At 44.1% G+C, this 22,358-nt stretch overlaps 1 protein-coding gene across 5 annotated transcripts in view; it reads right to left on the bottom strand.

Annotated features, from left to right (window-relative positions):
• The window catches only part of XIRP2 (xin actin binding repeat containing 2), a 92,878-nt gene that overhangs the window by 59,140 nt on the left and 11,380 nt on the right, over positions 1–22,358 (bottom strand). Inside the window, exon 1 of one of the 5 annotated variants that reach the window (XM_066612142.1) lies at positions 19,664–19,866. The exons of the other annotated variants lie outside the window; for them this stretch is intronic. The gene's annotated coding sequence lies outside the window, so the exon portion shown is untranslated. Of the gene's footprint in view, positions 1–19,663; positions 19,867–22,358 lie in introns of those variants that run through there. 5 annotated transcript variants of the gene reach the window in all.

The raw sequence follows: 22,358 nt of genomic DNA, 5'->3' as shown, positions 1-22,358 counted from the left end.
GAGAGTGGGAGGAGCAGAGGGTGGCACATCATCAGGTAAGGAGGATAGCACTTGACATGCCACCTTAGGTGTGAGTCTTGTGCACATTCTGTCTTTCCTTCATGCTGATTTCCTAATAGCTTCAAGCTATTAACCACAGAAGACAATTTACAGCCCAATGCTAACCAGCTTTCCAGCACTGATGCAGACACACCGATGGGTCATGGGCTGCGTTCTGTGGTGGTGGGGCAGTCATGGAAGCCTTCTCCCCGGGGCTGCATTGCAGTTGCATTGGAAAGGTGGTTAGGATTGGGCTGTATGGGGCACAATTTTTGCGCCTTAAAAATTCCCCCTTGGAAGTTAATAGCCATTTCAGCATAGATACAATATGCAGGCCTGTGATATGGAGAGCAAAGGGCTACACACTCCCCAAGTTGTGGTCCTAATTAAAAGCCACCTGGAGCAGCTTTTTGGGGGGAGAGGGGAGCGCGCACACACACACACAAAGGTTGGAAGCTCCAATTTTGGAATTCCCACATGGCATCTAATTTGGCTCTCGGTCAATCAGTGTCAGAGGCTTCACTGTCACAATTGCAATGCAACAGAGACAATGGCTTGGTGCGGCTTTCTTCACACATTGCCTAATCTGTCTACACTTCATTAGCACAATGCTTGATGTTTTATTTCCCTCTGGAAAAAGAGTGACAGTTTTGTAAAATCCATACATTTCAGCCTGTAGCTTCGCAGAGAATATAATCAATTGGATTCAAGAGAAGTGCCAGTATATCTGTCTCTATTATTCTCAGTTCCACTTGTTAATATTCTAATAGCAAGTGATGGCTTGAGAAAGACAAGAGTTTTTAGGAGATGTGAAAATGGTTTGAGAGAAGCATCCCTTCTTATGGTGCACAAACCACATTTATTTTTGGGTCTTCTGCCTCCAATGGTTAAGCGGTAGCAAACCTGCTAAAAACTCTTAGCAGAAGAAGTGACAATGGGCAGAAATGAACACACACTACCACATAACCTCTTTGAATATCTTCCAAACCCTCTGGGAAAAAAAGAAGATGTCTCCTATAATGCATTTATAGCAGTCTACCAAATATAATTTTAACTGTTTTAGAAGATGTAATTTACAAGACTTTAAAATAGTGTGCAGATATTTCTGCTTTTTTTTAATGAAGAACAGGGAAAATAGTAATCAAGATACACAATAGATTTTAATCACTCCCAGAGGGTAGCTGTGTTACTGCCCAATCCTGTGCTGCCTGGGATGTGGGGCTGCAGCAGCACCAAAAATGGCACTTTCGTCTCCTTCCCCCGGGTAAAGCCTGGCTACTCGATTCTATGACAACCCGAGGGTCGGTGTAGAATTCACAGCCTCCATGTTGGGTGGGTGGGCGGCCTGACACGGAGGCTCAGGATCTGGTGGAGCAAAACTCGACTGGTCCCATCTCCCTCCCGCCCTGCTCACTGCCCTCCCTTCACCTCCCCCCACCTTAGAACGCCTCTTCCCCACCTTCCCTCATGCCCCCACCTACCCCTCCGCTGCCCGGCGGTCTGCACGACCACCAAATGGCAAAGCTCTGGTGTGCCACCAGCACTAGCCCAGTGTCAGCCAGCGCTGGGCTAGCATCGGTGCTCCACTGGTGCTAGGGCCTGCAAACGTGCCTTATGGCACATTTGCAACAGTGCGCCCCAGTGGTGAGCTGGCATGCACTCTTTGGGATTGAGCCCTTAACCTGTAGGAGCAGAAATAATAAAGAGTCTCGTGACACCTTGAAGACGAGGTGATTGTAGCATAAGCTTTTGTGGACTACAGTTCACCTCAACAGAGGCAGGAAGTGAAAGCCACATTAGGCAGAAAGTGAAAAAAAAAACAGAGTTGAAGGTGGTTTCCCATGATACACTAAACAGTCATATCTTTGGTTGTACTGTCAGTGCTGGTCAAACAGGATCTGAACTTTTTTAACCACTAGAATGATCTGTGAGCAGAGAAAAATGCCATTATTCTTTAACAAAGAAAACAACTGAAAAAAGACATTTCAAGAGCAGCGAACGGATGCTTGCTCGGTACTCAATGAAAAAGTGTTTTCATTCAACTGTTAAACCAAGTTTTGATTATGCATGCCGCATCTTTGATACGCATGATAACATAAGAGAAAGATAATTAGCACAGAGCCTGAACTGAAATCAATGGGCTTAGGGGTGCTTAACTCTGTGCTGGGTTGTGGACAATATGATTAATGATTTCTGCTGACATCATTTAGCCAAGATAGCAGCATCAATTGCAGGTTTAAAATACAAACCAATTGCATTTTTTGGAAAGTCAGTGTCAGGGAACCAAAGGAAATGAAATGAAACAGTGTAACTTTTCTGTCATTTTCCTGCTAGACACAAGAGAAGAAACCTCTGTGTTAGTATCTTCACTCCTTGGGACTATATTCAAATGAAAAAAGAAACTGATATCTTGTTTCTTTCTCTGGAGGTCACTTTCTGTATTGTTTTCATTGATGGGGTAATTATTCCCTATTGATCCTTTTAAAGATTTCTGCAGCCTTTGATATCATGAGGTGCTAGAATATAGTTGGAGAAGTGCTGGGTACTTGTGGAGCATTATCAAATGATTCTATTCATTTGTATCAAAGCCACCCAAAAATGGTGATCAGCAACAACTGCTAATAATCTCTTTTGGGAGTAACTCAGGTTGCAATCCTATGCACACTTTCCTATGAGTAAGTCCCACTGAACACAATGGAACTTACTTCTGATGCATTCTGATGCAATGCCTAGGATTGTCCTATCAATGTGTTTTCCTTGCTTCTCTTATTCAGCATCTTTATTAGGAAATTTTTGAATGTCCTAATATTGTATAAGACTGTATGATGTGAAGTAAGGTACCATTATATATAAGAAGCTGTCTTCTCCTGAGATGGACTGAATTGTGTTGTCTACACTTTCAACAGCACTCCAGGGTTTTCGGGCAGAGGTCTTTGCTTGACCTACCTAGCAATGCCAGAGATTGAAGCTACAGTCCCTCCCCAACACTGATGTGTTGATAGCTTTTATTCCATGCTTATTCCATGACTTGCTGTTACAAGGGTAGAGATGCATACCAGTGAGTGTGATTCTGCTTCCTTAAGGGCCAAACTACACATGATGATAAACACACTGATATATGACAAGGGGAAAAAAGGCCAAATGAATGTATTTTATCATCATGTGGAATTTGGTCCAGGTTTTTGTTTTCTGCAATAGTACTGCATTATTGCAATGCGCTCTACGTGGGGCTGCCTTTGAAGACAGTCCGGAAATTACAACTAGTACAGAACGCGGCTGCTCGTGTGGTTGCCGGGGCACATCGGTTTGACTCTGTCGAGCCATTGCTCCAGCGGCTACACTGGTTGCCGGTTCTGTTCCGGGCCCAATTCAAGGTGCTAGTTTTGACTTTTAAAGCCCTTTACGGCTCGGGTCCGGGGTATTTGAGGGACTGCCTCCTTCCCTACAATCCGGCCCGTGCTCTTAGATCTTCTGGGGGGGGGCCCTTTTGACTGTGCCGCCACTAAGAGATGTGAGAGGGGTGGCGGCCAGGAAGAGGGCCTTCTTGGTGGTGGCCCCCAAACTGTGGAATACCCTCCCCTTAGAACTGAGAACTGCTCCCTCATTGCTAACGTTTCGGCGTGGACTGAAGACCTTTTTATTTCAAGAAGCTTTTAATTGTTGACAGGCTGGCTGGCGTTCTTGCTTTTTATATGAAAATCCACGGGGTTTGTTTTGTTTTGTTTTTAGCTTTTTAATCATTGTAAATTGTTTTTAACTGTTTTTCATGTTGTATTTTTAAATTGTTAGCCGCCTTGTGTGCCCGTTGGGCAAAAAGGCAGGGTACAAATTAATAAAATAATAATAATAATAATAATACTGGCGGGGCACCCAAAATGGCAGGAGACCTTGCAAGGATAACGAGCCTTCAGCATTGTGCCCCACAGTGGTTTCAATCCCAGTTCTGTGCCCCCTCCCATTAGAAAATAAGCTTGGAAGTCTTATTTCCTGACTAAAACAATGCAGGGAGGTGTGCAGTGTGTAAGATCAGGCTATAGGGCCCTTAGCCCTTTTTGAGATTTTGCGCTGTTGGGGGGATGCTGCAATGCTATTTTAAAAAGAAAAACTAGACCATCAAAGTCTTAGCCAGCATTAACCATAGTAGCAGTTCAATGAACATCCTACTTTTTGTAGCCCATCTGATGGTGTACTGTGCTCATTCCACAACCACATGTACCTCTCAGGGCACAATCCAAAGCACCCTTTTGGTTGGCACAAGTTCCTTGTGCCGGCTGAAGAATGTTGCAAAAGTGCTGTAAAGTACTTTTGCACCACTCTCTGGTGAGATAGGCTGGTGGACGGATATGCGCAGGCCTCCCCATGCTGACATGGGCCCCAGGAATGGTTGAGTTTGCATTGGCTGAGCTTGGCCGATGCAGAGATCTTGGGGGGGGGGGCCCACAGGGAAGGCAAGGAAGAAGTGGGAGGTGGGTCCAGGATCTGGCACTTATGCCAGATCCTAGCCCATTCCCAGACAGCCCAGGGCAGTTCCAGGCTATTCAAATTTGTGCCACCAATTTAGGGGGCACAGATTCAAGTAGCCCCATTGGAGCTGCTGCGGCTGTCCTCGGGGTAAGGGGAAAAGTATCCCTATGCCTCAGGCCAAGCTTCAGACAGCCCAAAACTTGCGCTGGATACTGCCTGTTCCAGCGCAAGTTAGGACTACGCTGCCTGAGCCACAAGTTTGACACATGTAGCCTGAAAGTTTCATTGGCCTACTACACACTAAATGGGGCAGGATGCAAAACCAAACAAATAATGCATTTGGTTAAGTATATGTCTGCTTCTTGGAATTCTAAATCCTTGGACTTAAACACACCAAACTCCAGTTTGTGGTGTGGAGTCTGAATATAAGGGTTACAATTTACAGTTAATTCAGTGGGGCTTCCAGTTAAGTAAAATCTGCAGTAGAACGGTCTCACAAGAAAATTCATTGATTTACACATTTAGTGCACAGTGTAGATATCATTGGGATAGCAGTGGAAAGATATCAGAAAATTGTCCCCTAATAGAGGCAGCTGTTGATGTTTGCCATTCTGCTGTTGTAGAGCCCAAAAGAAAAGAAAACAAGATCTTCATTTGCTGTGGGCTTAGAAAGCAGAGCAGCAAAATAAAATTCCCCTTTCTTTAAAGATCAGCTTGACGCTGTGCCAGAACCACCTTTCAGAGCGCGATACCATAGTCTTTCGAGACTGAAGGTTGCCAATACCAATACAATACTCTGCTGCTGCTCTACAAACACAGTTTGATGTATGACAGAAAAACTTTCCTTCTGAGACAGAATTATGCTGGATCCTTCCAGAAAGCTGTGGCTGCAGTTTTTATTATTAGCTGTTCAGACGATCCCTGCCTAAGAGTAGATTTTGGGCAAAGCACAATAATGATTGGGTCATTTCTTAAGAGCACAGCAGTGCTCTAAAACACACCAGTAGATGGAGTCTCTCCTATAGGTATCTAAGGAATCTGCTGTTCCAATGGCCCATGGAACATGCAGCAATTTCATTTGGGCAAAGGGGCCTTGATTGTTGATCAATAGTGATCAATCTGCACATTCCTGGCCATTTCTCCTACATCAGACTTGAAGAGTGCAATGTCTCCAGTTATTATTTTCTCATATATTCTGATGTGCAACAGGAATTTCCTTAAGACACTGGAATAATATTTGCTTCAGTGGCCTGGAAAGGAAACCACAGCTGTACGTTAAAAAGAAAAACCCTGTCTATTTTTATTCTTTGCTTTTGTTTTATAGGCTGCTACTTATGGGCACAGCATATTTTAGAAATGTACCCTCTTACAGAGTGTAGAGTGCGGTTGATGTTGGTTGTTGCTCTCAGAGACTAAGAAATGCAAAGCGGGTAGGCAGAACTTCCTTCAACTTGCTGTAGGATGCTAATATATGCTCCTTGATCCAGTAATACAGAGAATATGTACACAGCTGCCTGGATCATCTTGGAAATTGCACTATGAACATACCAGCACTGAACAGCCTTCTGTTGGCACTTTCCCCCATTCCCCTGCTATGCAAAGAGGATCATATATAATTAACAAGATGCCTTAAAAGCATCACAATGAGTATCTTCACTCTTGGCTTAGATGGGGATGAAGAAAAGAAGTTGTGAATGTTCTCCAGTTCATCTGTGGGTTGAGAATCAACCATCCGTCTCCCCCCAAGCCTACTGTCATAAAAATTGTACCAGTCATTTCAGAACAATGAAATGCATGCCCAGGAACACACAATTCCTGTAAACAAGCCGCTTCCGTTTGAAATGGGAAATGTTAAGCCTGCAATTCTATAATTACTAAAATATTCCAAAGTCTCCACCAGAACCTGGCCATTATTCCTACACAGATTCACCAAGCTAACCTTTGAGTATCCTTTGGGAGCATATGAGGCCTATAAAATTCTCCAGCTGAGCACACAGTTCCAGGAATGCAGTCCCTTGGTACAGTCTCATGAAACTTAATGTTCACTGCTGTGAATTTTGAAAAAAATACACTCTACCCATCACAGTGTGTGTGTGTGTGGGGGGGGGGGGGGACCCACAAGGGCAGAGAGTTTGAAAGGTTCAGTAAAAAGAACATAAAAATTAACCACATTTAATTTGGAGGCAGATCCTAACAACTAGTAGCAAATGCTTTCAAAGGAAGAAGAGCCATGATGTGTAGAATATGGTACATTGAAACTGCATGCACTGATAGACTGTAAGATTTTAGAGAAGTTGCAAGAAGGCAGTGTTGCCTATCAGAAAACTACAACAGCCCCTGCAAAAGTTACTAAAGAAGTCTTAGATACTTCCATTAATTTAGAGTGTGGGCACCCATCTCTCTCTCTCTCTCTCTCTCTCTCTCTCTCTCTGTATATAAAATATTTCTGTGACAATTCATCCAGGAGGCTAATTTAACTCCTGTAAACTGGATGTACACAATAATCTCTCATTTTCTGTCTGAATTTTAAAATATATTATTGTAATGCTTAAGATAATATAATTTCAGTTTTTAAAAATTATTCACAGGATATATACTAGCATCTGGTCACTGCCCAGCAAGCATTTATTGGTAAAGGTATCTGTAGTTGCTAAAAAAAGATCATTTCCCCACATTGCCAACCTACTTCCTCCTCTCAACCAGAATCTGGTATACAAAATTAGAGCCCAAGCCTATGCATGTCTACTCTGAAGTAAGTCCCATTCTAGGCAATGGGGCTTACTCCCAGGTAAGTGTGCTTAGGATTGCAGCCAGGCAGCCCAATCCTGAGCTGCCCGGGGCTGCAGCAGTGCCAAAATTGTTGCCGCTGCATCTTGAACATCGTGGGCAGCCACTGGCAGCTCCTGACGTCACCTGGGGGAAAGGGGACATTCGTCCCCTTCCCCGAGTAAGGGAAGTGGCCCACATTGGGGCTATTCAACACTGCGCTGGCTATTTAGCTGGTGCAGAATAAAGCAGCCCCGTGTTGGGCCGAGAGGCCTGATGTGGGGCTATGGATCCGGTGGAGCTTAACTCTGCCAGCCTCGCCCCCCTCTCACCTTGCTCCCTCCCTCTGACCCATCTTCTCCTCATCCTCCCCCACCTTGGAACACCTCCCCCATGCCCCCATTCACCGCTGCCCAGCACTTACCTGGAGTTCTGGGCGGTGGGCCTCTGTCTACTGGCTCAGCACTGAACCAGCAGAGACTGTTGCAAGTGTGCCTTATGACACATTTGCGACAGTGTGCGCCAGCGCGCATTGCTCAGGATCAGGCCCTGAATCGCCTGGCTTTTTACATGAAAGAATGGTATGAAATAAGAGAATTAAACTGTAGCAAGATATTCTCTCCTTTTAAAAATCATGTATGCTTGTTTTAATGGGTTGCTGAAAAAATATTTGAAGACATGCAGATCTGTATATATACATACACACCGCATATTATCATGATCTCAATATTTAACAGCAAAAACCTAGTACTATATTTTTATGTATTATTACAGAATGTTATACCGCATCAGAATGTAATAACAACTAATCCTAATTTAGATAGCCTTTAAGGAGTACTGTGATTAATCTTTAATATGTAAATTGTGGTTATGACCTCTGCTAACTGAGTAAGAGGCACTTTTTCCAGCACGTTTGTGCCAACTCAGGAGCTGGCTGGGTTGGCATGGAGGCCCACAATGGATCACCAAAGCCAGATCTAGTCCCTGCAAACCTAAGAAAGGTAGGTTTGTGCCGGGTGGTGCAGAGGGTGGGAGACGGTGGCGAGAGGATGTTCCAGGGGTGGGGGGGAGTGTTTCTGGGTAGAAAGAGGGTGGACTGGGGGTTGGAACTGGTCCGGGGGGGGGGATTGGTGGCAGCAGTGCACACTGGATCCGAACTCCCACATTTAGGCCTGGCAGCCTTACATGGGCTGCTCAGCTTTGTACCAGCTAAAGAGCTGGTGCAAATCTGAGTAGTCCCAACAGGGAGGCTGGGGCTCAACAGGGGGTAAGGAGAAAAATATCCACTTGACCTCCAGCAGCCAGCATGTGTTGGATATAGCACAAACCACTATGGCCTGGCTGTACCTGTGCAGGTTAGAATTGCGCCCTAAATCATGTTGCAGTGCAGCCCCCAACTTCAGGAGGGATGTGTCTCATTATTAACGGAACTACTGAAAAGTGGATATAATAAAAAATCAGATCTTTCCACCAGCTTCCACTCAGTCTCTCATCCCTATAACAGCTACATCTGAACTAAGCTATTATTTCAATAAAGATATGATGTCTTAATCGATAGATAGCCCAATCCATAATGAGGGCTTTGCCCATGTAACAAAGAAGTGGTGTTCTTTCTTAATAATCTCCTACCTTAAGTGCTGTCATCATGTCTTTCCTTTCGTTGCTCCTTTATAAATTAAACCTGGAGAAGTAACAAAATCTGACAAAGGAACTACCAGGAAAGGGATGATAAAAATGAATGCACCCAAATGGCACATTAAGCGGGTCACACTGAAATGTTCACTCATGAGTAATCCAAGCTATAATCTATATGGTATGTGAGCCTAGAAATGTACAATTTAATGCAAAAGGAGAGGGAGGGAGGGAGAGAGAAGGAGAGGTTTAAAAAAGAGAGCGTATGGGTAGTTTCCTATCCATTAAAATATCACTGCTCCTTTTTGACAGTCTTGCGGTTCTGAAAGCATCCTGTCTGACTCACTTTGAAATTATTTTTCAGTGGCACAACATTTTCGTAGTGTTGATATTACCTTTTAAGTTAATAAATGCAACCCTGACATTATGTTTCAATGACCCTACAAGGACACAAAGGACTACCTGCCAAGGTATTGCATTGATTTGCCAAGACCAAATCACTTAGAGAAGGGGGCAGCTGTCATACTGTCGTGACATGAGCTGTCATCTGAAGAGCTGATCTTTTAAATGGAGAAAATGCATTTTTACATCAGGGGCCAGGCTTTTGCCCTTTGAGATGCTCTAAGAAAACAGAGGAGCCAGATTCAAGGTTCTTCCATCACAGAACTGTAAGATAAGGAAAGAGAAAGTATCACCTGATGAATGAGGTCCTTTTTTCAGGACAAGTGTCATGTCCATTTTAGAGAATGGTTTCCCTCGTCGAGCCAGGTTGCGATTCATCTCAGAAAAAGCTACCTAGCCAACATTCACTCCAAGGACTACAGCCATTTGCTTTCAACCCAGACATGGGCACAAGCATACACACACATGGAGTCACATTTAGAATGTCTTCTTGGTAAATTCTGCTGTTTGCACAGCAATACAGCAGTTGTTTATATATGAAAAGATTTCAGACAGTTTCCTTTTCTGGCCCTTGATGAGAGTGTTCTGTAGAAGATAAGGACTAGGAAGATGTTGATTGGTTTTTAACCTCAGAGGAACTACCTTTCCTGAGTTCAGGGAAATCAAAATTCTCTCTTATTTCAATGCTGGATAAACCACAAAGCAGCTAAGGCCCCAACTTATCCCTTTCCTCTTTTACCCAAGAACATGAGCCACACTGGATCAGGCCAAGAGCTCATCTACTCCAGCTTCCTAAACCTCACAGTGGCCTACCAGATGCTTTTGAGAGCCTACAAGGCAACAAGATACCTGTATCTTGTTGCTGCTCCCTTGCATTTGGTATTTTGAGGTAGCCTGTCTCCAGAAGGTTGCCTACAGTCACCATGGCTTGTAACCTGGAGTAGATTTTTCCTCCAAAAATCTGTCCAATCCCTTTTTAATGGAATCTAAGCCAAGTGCCATCACAATGTCCTCTGGCAAGGAGTTCCAAAGATTAATTAACCACTGAGTGAAGAAATACTTGTTTTTGTTTGTTCTGATTCTCCCACCAGTAATTTTACTGGATGTCCCCTGGTTCTGGTGTTGTGTGAAAGCAAATGTACTTCCCTCTATCCACTCTATCCATCCCATGCATAATTTTATACATCTCACAGCCCAGTTCTAACTCCCCATATGGTGATGCAATGGGGCTGGCACAGAGTCCACTGCATTTGTGGGGAAGTTTTTGTTGCTGCAGGTCTCCTCAGTGTAAGGGAACATTTGTCCCATTGCCCTGGGGTAACACCGAGCAGCCACTATGGGTCAATTCAAACCTGTACCTGTAATATCACTGCCCTTTACAGGTGTATCAGGCATGGGAAGGGGGTTAGGATTTGGCGGTTGCTGCTGATCCCACCCCCTTCCCAGGCCCAATCCACCCATCCCCATCCCATCTCCTCCCCATTCCCTAGCCACCAAACATGCCAATCCCCCCACCTTATCTTGGTAACTCCTTTATTATTCCAGGTCTTTTCACACACCCCCTTTGATCACAATCTTGATGCAACTCAATAATTATAAATTTGCATTCAGTCAGGGCTGCCTAAACCCCGGCCCAGGGGCCACTTGCGGCCCTTGGTGGCTCCTAATCTGGCCCGCAGGGAGCCCCCAGTCACCAATGAGCCTCTGGCCCTCCAGAGACTTGCTGGAGCCCATGCTGGCCCGACGTAACTGCTCTCAGTGTGAGGATGACTGTTCGACTTCTTACCTGAGCTGTGGGATGATGGCTCCGTCCACTACTTATGGTTTCATGTCTGTGATGCAGCAGTGGCAGTGAAGGAAAGGCTGGCCTTGCTTTGTGCAAGGCCTTTTATAGGTCTTGAACTACTGCAAAACCTTCATTCATTCATATAAGTTCCATCTCAAATATATTCATTTATGTAAATTTATTCAAATTTTAAATGTAAATTAATTCTTTTTTTCCCAGTCCCTCACACAATGTCAGAGAGATTATGTGTCCCTCCTGCCAAAATGTTTGGACACCCCTGATTTAAGTAAATAAGCTATACCAATGAGGAAATGCAAGTGGATTATTCTCTCTGGGAGAGATGGAGCTGCCAAATCACCCTTCTGATCTGTTTTTTGAAGAGAGAAACCAGCTCTAAGAAACAAGCTCATATGCTGTTCAATGACATCTTGCTATAACTAAATTCTTCATTTCCCTGATCCTAAAGATATTATATTTAGACATAAGTCCCCTTGATCTCCCATCCTACAACAATGAACTATCGCTAAGCTAAAATATTAGAAATATTACAAATTCGTGCATGTTTTGTTATCATATAGGTGTGTTCTGCTTCCTTTGTTTGAAAATGGGAGAAAACACTTGTCAAGGATATCACTTAAGTAATTATCATTGGAGCACTTATAAGGCATGAAAGAATGGGAATTAAGCTCCCATGGCAGATTAAAAATAGAAAGCGGTTTTGAACCTGTGAACCTTCTATAATGCAATCAAGCCGCCTGCCAAAACCCACCGAAAGGCGCCACATGAGCAAGTGAAAATTAAAACTACAAAACTGTTTGTATGAAAAGCAAAACAAGTACCTTTTGGGCTTTTGGCCAATCCTGCTCCCTGCCAGAAATGGAATGTTTCCATTATTGCAGAGCAGCAAAAATCTGTATCGTGTTTGAAAATGTGTTTTTCCCCCATCAGGTACAAAGATCTCTTTCTGACAGTCGCCAAGTCACAGCAGAGACCTCAATTTTGGCTGTGAGATTAGAAGCCTCGCCCTGAAATTCAGCTGCCTCAACCTGCAAACCGACCTTGGAATTTTATGAGAAATAAGGTCAAGTACAGAAAACTTACAGGTGGCATACGTTCTGAGACCAAACAGTCAAATTGTCAACTTCAGCCCCAGAACTGAATTATTTATATAATATGATTCATTTATTCATACTGTGCCGTCACTATATGTGACACATTGCCAAGTATCATCGACAGGCACGTGCGGTGTGGGGGCGGCAGGTAAGGCAGAACTGCCCCACCAGAGTCCTTCAAAAAGCAGTGCTGCTGCCACCACTGCCACCACAGCTGTGAGCACACAAGCACTCACAACCCATGTGCTCCGAACAGTGGCCGTGGTGGCAATGCTTTTCAACGGCTTCTAGTGGAGTGGTTCTGTCTCACCTGCCGCCCCACACCACACGTTGTAGGTGAGAGCAAGAATGAGAGGAGGGGGTCCCTTCCTGCAGAAGTTTATAATCTAGATTTTGATTGTGGCGAAAGCAACAGCAGAAGTGGTGGCACATGCAACACACACAGAGTGAAGAGAGCAATTGAAGAAATAACGTGAACATAGGAAGCTGCCTTATGGAGTCAGACTCTTGGTTCAACTAGCTCAGTATTGTCTACACTTACTGACAGTGGCTTTCCATGGTTTCACACAAGGATCTTTCCCACCCATACCAAAAGATGTGAGGAATTGAGTATGGGACCTTCTGCAGGCAAAGCAGTAATAATTGGCATACCTGTTAGCCATGAATTTGTCCAATGCCCTTTTAAAGCCACACAAGATAGTGGCCATCACTACAGCTTGCGTTAATGACGGCTTAACCCTATAGGCTGGTTCTGACAGCAGAAGTCACCACCCACTGCCATAAGTGCAGCAGCACCATAGCAAATTGTGTGCTGCTGCTGGGTGATTTGGAGCTGCTGATAGAAACCAGTCAGCACTTCCACACATCCACCACATCTGAGGAGCCTGGCCCCCCACCAACCTAAGTAAGCTAGTGGAGGGTAAGGTTTGTGGGCAACAAAGGGGAGGTTCAGGTTGGGGAGAGGGCTGGAGGGGGTGGATTTCAAAAGTGCAAGCCAGACCCTATCCTCCATTTTCCAACCCACACTACCCCCTTTTTCTCCTTGGACTTCTGCTAGCTATACAGCTGGTGTGGGTCCAAGGAAACTCACAGGCAGCCAGAAGGCCTACCTAGAGACAAGTAAACTTTGGTTGGCTCTCTGGTTCCCTGTTCCTATTCCTTACAGCTTGCACACTGTCAGCACCATTGCATCATGTACAACAGTGGGGGATAGGATTGGGCTGTGAATCCCACAGATTAATTATGTGCTACGTGAAAAAGCACATATGAAAGCATAATACAATTAATTACGTGCTATGTGTCTCCCTGCCAGGGAGACAGACCAGGGACAGACTACACTTGCTCCCAGTGTAGAAGTGATTGTCACTCCCTAATCAGCCTTTTCAGCCACACTAGATGCTGTTTCAGAACCACCATTCAGAGCTCAATACCATAGTCTTTCAAGACTGAAGGATGCCAACATGATGATGTGAAAAAGTATCTCCTTTTATCTTTCCTAAATCTCTTACCAATTAGTTTCATTGAATGAGCCTGATTCTAATTTTGAGAGAATAACTCTCCACATGTTGCATAATTATATGTTTCAATCATGTCCTCCTTTAACAGCCACGTTAAAAAAAATTCCAAATGTTGTAGCCTTACCTCATAAGAAATGTGCTACATCTCTCTAATCTTTTTAGTTACCCCACCTTTTAATTTTTTTACACATTATCCAGCTCCACAATATCTCCCTTGAGATGCATTAATCAGAATTGTACACAGTATACCAAATGTACCCTTTTGAGTTAACCGGCATAACTCCAAGATCTCTTTCCCAGTTTGTCACCAATAGATCAAATTCCACCAGTTTATATGTGAGGCTGTACTTTTCTTTTGCCCCAACGTATATCACATATTTATTTACACTGATATCCATTTGCTCTTTAGTTGTCCACTCGCACTGTTTGGTGATGTTTTTCAAGTGTTTGGTCTGCGATCTGCACTCTGAATAATGTGACTTTATCTACAAACTTGGCCACCTCGCTCCAGACCATTTACGAACACGTTAGAAAGCACTGTTCCCTTGAACAACACCATGGTACGTTTAAAGACAAATACACCAAACAAAACCCCTGATCTTTAATATTTGAACTCAGCAGAGTTCTGAATCCATCATGCTTCTCTTCTATTACATACATTCTATTTCAAACTAGGATTCCCATGAGATTCCACATATTTAAATATGCAACCAACAATTTTAGAGCACAACTCGCAGTAAGACAGAACGCAAAGAGGCCTTTCCGGATGGTGCCACATGATCCATGGCTAGCACAGCAGGCTCCCAAAATAAACCATTTTAGGATTTACCAGTCATATTTTCAACTCAAGTCTAGCATTTGTTGGGGGGGGGGGGGGAGAGATAACATATTTGCATCAATAGACACACCTAAATTTTGGGCTCACCGGGACAAAATTTCCTGTTCAAATCCAGGAAGTTGTGAAGCTTGTTTAAGGTACTCAGAAGATCTTTGGTGAAAAATGATATGTGTCCAGGGACAGGGCACTGCGAGAGAAGGGCTCATATAACATGGGCGAAGAACAGATTATAGCACACACCAGAGGTAAAAAATAAATCAACTCTTTTATTTTCAGCTTTAATTATTCACATGATCAGATTTCTTTTTCCCTGGACCATGCCTATTTTTAAAACTTGTGGAAAACAAACTGAATAATGGAGATAGGAGTAAACTGCTTTATTGGTATGGACAAACAGGGAACTGAATGAAATGCCCAGTGATAGTATATGTTGTTTTTTGCTCCAAGTTTAACATAAATATGACTATGTTTTTCCTAACAATACATCTAGAACAGGGGTGTCCAAAGTTTTTGGCAGGAGGGCCACATCATCTCTCTGACACTGTGTCGGGGGCCGGGGGAAAAAGGAATTAATTTGCATTTAAAATTTGAATACATTTACATAAGTTTACATAAATTAATATGTTAAAGATATGAATGAATGAAGGTCTTGCAATAGCTCAAGACCTATAAAAGGCCTTGTACAAAGCAAGGCTGGCCTTTCCTTTGCTGCTACTATTGAATCATAGATATGAAACAGCAAGCAGTGGAGGAAGCCCTCACCCCACAGTTCACGGGAGAGGTCAAACAGTTGCTCTCACGCTGAGAACAGTTGTGTCGGGCAAGTGCGGGCTCCAACAAATCTCTCAAGGGCCAGAGGCTCATTGGAAACTGGGGTCTCTCTGAGGGCCACACTGAGAGGCCTCAAGGGCCGCATGTGGCCCCAGGGCCGGGGTTTGGGCACCCCTGATCTAGAAGACTGAAATCCATTTACCCCTGTATAAGCCTCCTGCTCCTCAATGGGTTTCCTCAGTCATGCACCAGCAATTTTGCTAGTGGGCGTCTGTGGAGAGAAAGGGGGTGGGGTGGCTGATGCTGGAAGGGACAGGAACCAGTGTGCACCACCACCACCAGATCCACCCCCTTCCGCAGCCTCCCCCCTCCTGTTACATACCTCCCTGTCCAGTTTCACCCCTCAGGGCCCCTGTTCAGCCTTCCCCCACCCTCATTGGCCTCTTCTGCTAGCTTACCTGCTCTGGCAGGCGGTGGGAGAGCCAACGATGCACATAGGAAGACTCTGGCCTTACCGCTGGCAAGTGGGCCCTGCTGGAAAGTGCTTTACTGTGCCTTTGCAGTAGTGGCGGAATAAGCGTTCTGCTGGCAGTGAGGATCGCGGGCCACTACAGATGTTACTAGCCCTAAATACAGTGTATCTGCAGTCTACTTTCAGCACCATTCTCTCCCATTCATTTTTATGAGAGGAAGTAGTGTGCAGGTGCTGTTATTTAGACTTGAGAATCAGCTCCACCGTTAAAATCAATGAGGACACCCACGTGCAGGAGAAATTCTCCCCGGCAAGTGGCAGGAAGTCATTTCAGGGCAGGGGGAAGGTGGGCTGAAGGATGGTTCAGGCTTGGGAGGGGGGGGGCAGGGACGGTAGTAGAAGCTATTGCCGAATCTTATCTCTCCCTCCCAAGCTGCAGAGCCCGACCCATGTCTTCTCAGTACCGTGTTCAACTAAATAGCTGGTGCCGCTCCAAGTGAACCCATTGGAGCCAACAGTAAAGGAACTGTTATTACCCCAAGGAGACCTCCAGCTGCTTCTCTGGCCCTGCAATGACCATTTCGGCATCACTGTGCCAAACAAGCATTGAATAGGGCCCTAAATTAGTTTGAATCATATCTTTCTCTGTAGATAAGCATTTTTGGCTTTACCAACCCCCATTTTTTTCCACGCAATTCTAAAGTAAATCCATGCTTTGGATGACTAATTTTAGGATTATCATAAGTATATTCCTTTGAATCCCTGGCTAATTTGACATTAAGTGGTTAAGTGGTTCATGATAAGGAGGAAAGAAACAGCATAGCTGATGAATGGTTTGAATGGCAGATACTGAATGATTATAATGAAAGCTGCAGATTGATGCACAGTTCAAAATTATCTGCTTTATGAGGAACTTAACACGAGTCCTAGTCCTGGTATAAATGGCTAGCCAGCGATGCTGAAACTGATCATGACCTCAGAAGGGCTTAGAAGTTCATGTATAAAGATGGAGACTTGAAAGACAACATGACTGGCAAATAATGCTCAGTTTGTGGATGGTGGGGAAGGAGATAGAGATGAAGAGAACTGTGCTTATTAGATCAGTGTTTCCCAAACTGTGGGTTGTGATCCCATGTGCAGTGGATCATGACCCCCTGTTATCTGGGCCCGATGCAATGCTCCTGGTGGTGCTAGAATGCTTTTAGGAGGACCCAGAGGCCTCTTCCAAAAAGTTTTGGAACCACTCTATTAGACTATTTGAGAAAGTAACAGGAAAGGATACTAGAGGGTCAGTATCTAGCCAGGAAGTATAGAAGTGAACTTACAGAGAGATGCTCATTTTGGAGTGATAAATCTCACCCATTGTAAATGTTTTTCTACTGACACTTGTCCTTACAGTTTATTTTTATTGTCCTGGTTTGAGAAAAGTTCAGTCTAAGCACTGCAGACATCAGTACATGAAGTTTAACATCTTAAACTGAGCGTGTGAGAACCTTCTTCCACTTTATGGTATCCCCAGTTTTTCATCATCTATACCAGTAATTCTCATACATTTAGCACCAGGACCCACTTTTTAGAATGAAAATCTGTCAGGATCCACCAGAAGTGATGTCATGACAAGAAGTGACATCATTAAGCAGGAAAATTTTTAACAATCCTAGGCTGCAATCCTACCCACACTTACCCAGGAGTTAGTCCCATTTGCTATCATTGTTAAAGAATATACATAGTAGCTTGTTAAAAGTACAGGTGTGTGACATTTCCCCAAATGCAGTCACATACCATGGGAGCATCAAGTCTAATATATTAAAAATAAAATATTGAAAAAAATGTGGATCGACCTGAAATTGGCTCGTGACCCACCTAGTGGGTTTGAGACCCACAGTTTGAGAAACACTGATCTATACTAACTGAGAGCTCAACCGAGCCACCCCTATGGATGCAAACACTACATGTGGAAGTCAGTATAGATAGGATTTCAGAGCAAAACTAATGCTACCTAAAATTGTATTATTCTACTGGGAAATTGTTGTCAGCGCTGGCTTCACCAAGAAGCAGATTCAGATGCAATTAAACTGTAAAGTCCAAGCTGAATGATCTTATGAAGAAAAACCTGAGGGAAAACAACCCTTATCAACATCATAACCTTTTCACTAAGAATCTTTTCTACAACACATGTAAAGCACTAAGCTGCTATTCTATGTAAGTGATACTTGAACATACAGTACCTCTTTATTTTCATCATGTCTATTTTTATAAAGATTGAGTTTGGTAATGGTCTTTAAATATTAACTGCAGTAAAGGACTAGGCTACATGCATCTTGCTTCTTAATGCCTTGTGAACCTATTAGTCAAGGTGCCACAATTAGGGGTGATGATCTCATTGAAGGTGCAAGTAATGTGTAAAGTAAGCTTAGATGACATTACACACAAATGCATCATTAGGAGGCAAATAACACCTACCTAACATGAAATAATCTGGAGTGCTACTACCCAGAATTTTCCAAGATAAATCATAAAGAAAATGTACTAATGTGCCAATTATTGTGGTGAGAGTCTAATCCTAAGCAAACAGTTTTGGCTAGATGCCATGTGAAAACTTATTGTCATCTGCTTTCAAATGAAAACCTGCTAATATAACATTTTTGAGAGTTTCAAGATTCAGATACAAGTTAATGTTTTCTAAAATCTGTTCAAAACTCTTCATGCTTCAGCAGCACAAGGATCATAGATCCTTGCAAAAATTAAACATTAGGAAATCACATGAAATACTTTTACTATTGGTTTGATTCTCAAGCCCTATTCTGTGCATGAACAAACCCTGCTACAGACTTCGGTCATCCAGGTCACTGAATTTCATCCGCCAAAATTTAAGCACCCACAAGTGTGTCAGCTCCCAGTTGCATCCTCAAAAAATCTGTACAGAATTCTAAGGCTACCTTTAATTAAAACCATATTTCTTTACAATGCTTTTTAAGTTCATCTGTCAAGCTGAGCTGGCATGTAAATGACAGTTTGTAAAATGCGAAGCACTCAAGAACTGAAAATGCAAAAAATACATATAGTGTATTCACTTTAAGGAGCAGTTGCTATTTGCTTCAATGGGACTTGCTTAGGAGGGGGAACTGCATCTTGTTTTAATTAGCATTAAGTAGAAGCCCCAATGATTTCAAGGGGGGGGGGTTGGATCCAAGGAAGTGGGACTGGAAAAAGAATTGTAATGTGTGGAAGCTGGGATGGAACAGTTTTTTCACTCAGCGGCAGCTGCTCATCAACCTGTAGCTGCTGTGACGGAGTGCCAAGTTGCCTATCCATGCCGATTTCAACAGCTGGTGTTAGTGTGAGCCGCAGCAGCAGCTCAGTCCACAGCTGGGAATCAGTGAAGGTATCAAAAATTTGTAGCTGCAGCTAGCAAGAATCCTTGTTGAACTCATTTCTTCCCAGACCATGGGTGTACACATTTGATCCCTTCTGCAATGTTGGGCAGAAATGACTTAAACAGGCACTTAGGAGCATATCTTAGTTGAACTGACTAACAGCCCAACCCTATCCACACTTTCCTGGGAGTAAGCCCCATAGACTCCAGTGGGATTTACTTCTGAGTAGATATGCACAAGATTGGGCTGTCAGACTCATATTTTATGTTGCTTCTCAGTAAAATTCAAACACCTTATATGTGCCTTTTCCTCCCCTTTCTGAGTTTCTCCACATGGCTTGTCATATCCACAGATTGTAAAAAATCTCACATAAAATTGACACCTCAAGAAATAAGCAGTTTCTTTTCACCATTCACCCTGAAAACGTTTTACTAGCTACCTCACACGAATGCTCCAAATCTTATTCGAAATACTGGAACGCACTTACCTCTCTTCCTGTTCAGAATTCTCCTTGAGTTATAGAACTGCAGCCTCTTCGTAAGGGAAAATGCTTTACAGTCCTTCCCCCTGCCTTGATTTTCTTGTTAAGACAAAAGTTCCCAGTCCCCTGAATAGACAGTCTAGTGGAGACCAGCTCCACTAAAATGCGCACCTCTCCCTTCTCTCAAGCAAGGAGGTTGAGACAGCTGATTTTATTTTAGCCCTGCATACACAACATGGCACTTGGCACCTATTTTTAGGGACTGAGGCCTGCCGAGCTTGTGCCTGAGTCAATGGCTTGTTCTAGAGACCTGTTCGTAAAGGCAATCAGAGTGGCCTTTTGTCATATCTCTCACTAGGCACGGCATAACCACTTGTTCAGTCAATCAAACATTCACTTAGCTAAGCCTCTATTCATTCCTGATTAAGAGTGTTTAAAAAAAAAATACTCCAAAACTCTAACAAACAAAAACTCAAGTTATCCTAATAATAGCATTTCAGATTAACATTTCTACTCCTTTCCCCTAACTATACATACCAGGCAATATTTTTAGGAGGGAAGGGATTTTTATTTTAAAATAAGAAATCCATCTCAATAAAACAGCACACTGAAAAGTAGAAGAAAAACAGACTACAAACTCAAATTCTTTGTGGATTGGAGCAGAATTGAACCAGGACTCAGGCCTGGTTCTCAGTGTTACCTTTGCCTATATGTGGAACAGTAATAAAGAAGCTATGCCTTTAAGCATGTACAGAGTGCATTTTGTTACCACTGTATAACTACTGCCAACTCTCAAGCATGTAAGACTGTCACCGAAATCCTGCCTAAAGTGACATTCGAATTGGCAGTGCAAGGGGGGCGGGTGTGTTTCATCAACAGAAACATCTCAGGAATGTTGAGTTAGGTGAAACATCTAAGGGATTTTGAAGGAGAGTAAAAAAGATTCTATAAAGGTTAGAATCCATTCTCAGGGTTAAGGCATTGCATGTCCTTGCCGGGACTGCTTCTGCAGAAGAGGATGGGCTTCTGGGCAGGTCTGCATCATTCATTTTTAGAAAATAACACCTGAGGGTACTAGACTGATGGTTCAATCCTACCGTTGGACACAACTGCCGGAACTAGTGTTGTGACGGTGGGTTGCTCTTTATGGCCGTTACAAGCAGCCTTCTGAAAGTGTGGTGTGTAGAGCTGCACACTTCCAGGACACCTGTGGTGAGGCTGGAGCAGATGGCACACATGGCTGCAAGACAGGGAGCAGCTGCTGGACCAAGTAGGAGTGGAGGCGGAATAGGTAGGGTGGGGGTGTGAATGAGGTGAGAGGGGATGGCACCCAGTATGGGCAATGTGTGCCAGATGATATCCGATAGCAGTTAGCATGCCCCTTTCTCTCCTCAAACTTCTGCCAGCTGAGAAGTTGGGGCGGGTCCATGGAGACCCATTGCTAGTCAAGGGGTTTAATGGGGAAATATTTTTGCTTACCTCTTCCAAACCTCCCAATCTGTTGTCCCTGCAAGATGAAGCACAGCTGCATTAAGGCACAGCTTTTTGGCACAGCTGCATCAAGGGTGGGGGTGGGAAGGATAGGATTGGGTTGCGAGAGTAGCAGTGATTTTATACTGCAGCATTTATGAATGTTAAGTACTAAAGGAAAAAGAATGGGTTCCAGGCTAGTGTTTGGAATTCAATATTTAATTTCAGGACTATTCTTCCCCTACATGGGACAGGGAGGAAAGCATGGGTACTGCCATGTATGAAATGATGCGATATCTAACTCATTATGTATTTGGAAGTAGCTGTTTAATGTGACTTCCAAAAGCATCCAACGAAATAAATGCTCACACAGGCTCACCTTGCACTTATGTTTGGTTTTATGACAGCGTTATAACTCCTATTCCAAAAGTCATTCTGATTTCACTTAATTTGGGAGCAATCGCAACCTCTGGTTGCGCCAGCACAAGTCTCTTGCACCAGCGCACCGGCGTCACAAAAGTGCCGTAAAACACTTTTGCACCTCCGGAACAGCAAGGAAACCAGTGCATGGATTTGCACTGGCCTCTGGAGGCCGAGGCAGGACTCACTTGGCCAGCACAGGAGGTAAGCCCAGGGCAGCTGAGTCAGGTCGGCATGGGGGTCTGGGAGGGGTGTGGGGAGGGCGGGGAGGGCAGGGAGGAAGTGTTTCGGGGTAGGGGAAGGTGGGCAGTGGGCAGGCCCATTGGGGCTGCTGTGGCTTTACCCAGGGTAAGGGGACATGACTCCCTTTGGCCTGGGCTGAGCCGCTTTCAGCCCCAACCCTGCTCTGGATGTGGGGCAGGCCTGCTGGTCTGCCTGCTCCAGGGCAGGTTAGGTCTGCCTATTTTTACCCACTGTGTTTCTCCATTTCTTTCTTCACCTTCCTTCCTTCTCCTCCCCCCCCAACCTGCCTTCCTTTCCCCTTTAGAACCCTCCTGCCACTGCATCACCTCATTCTCCTTGGAATCGCCTTTGGCTGTAGAGTTGCTGGCATTTCAACTTTTGGGGTCACACACTGATGACATCAGCAGACTAGTATCCAGAAAGAGACCACTGTGAAGGGCTCCATGCCAAAGTCATGCTACGGCAACGGGTTAGCCCCCCCCCAAAGCGGCAACGGGTAAGCGGCAACGGGTTAGCCCCCCCCCCAAAAAAAACAACTGTCTTCCAGTTAACTCACCCCCCAAACTGC

The sequence above is a fragment of the Tiliqua scincoides genome, chromosome 1, assembly GCF_035046505.1.
Source record: "Tiliqua scincoides isolate rTilSci1 chromosome 1, rTilSci1.hap2, whole genome shotgun sequence".
Taxonomy (NCBI): domain Eukaryota; kingdom Metazoa; phylum Chordata; class Lepidosauria; order Squamata; family Scincidae; genus Tiliqua; species Tiliqua scincoides.
The sequence above is the reverse complement of the archived record's forward strand: the minus strand, read 5'-3'. Positions and strand labels throughout refer to the sequence as shown.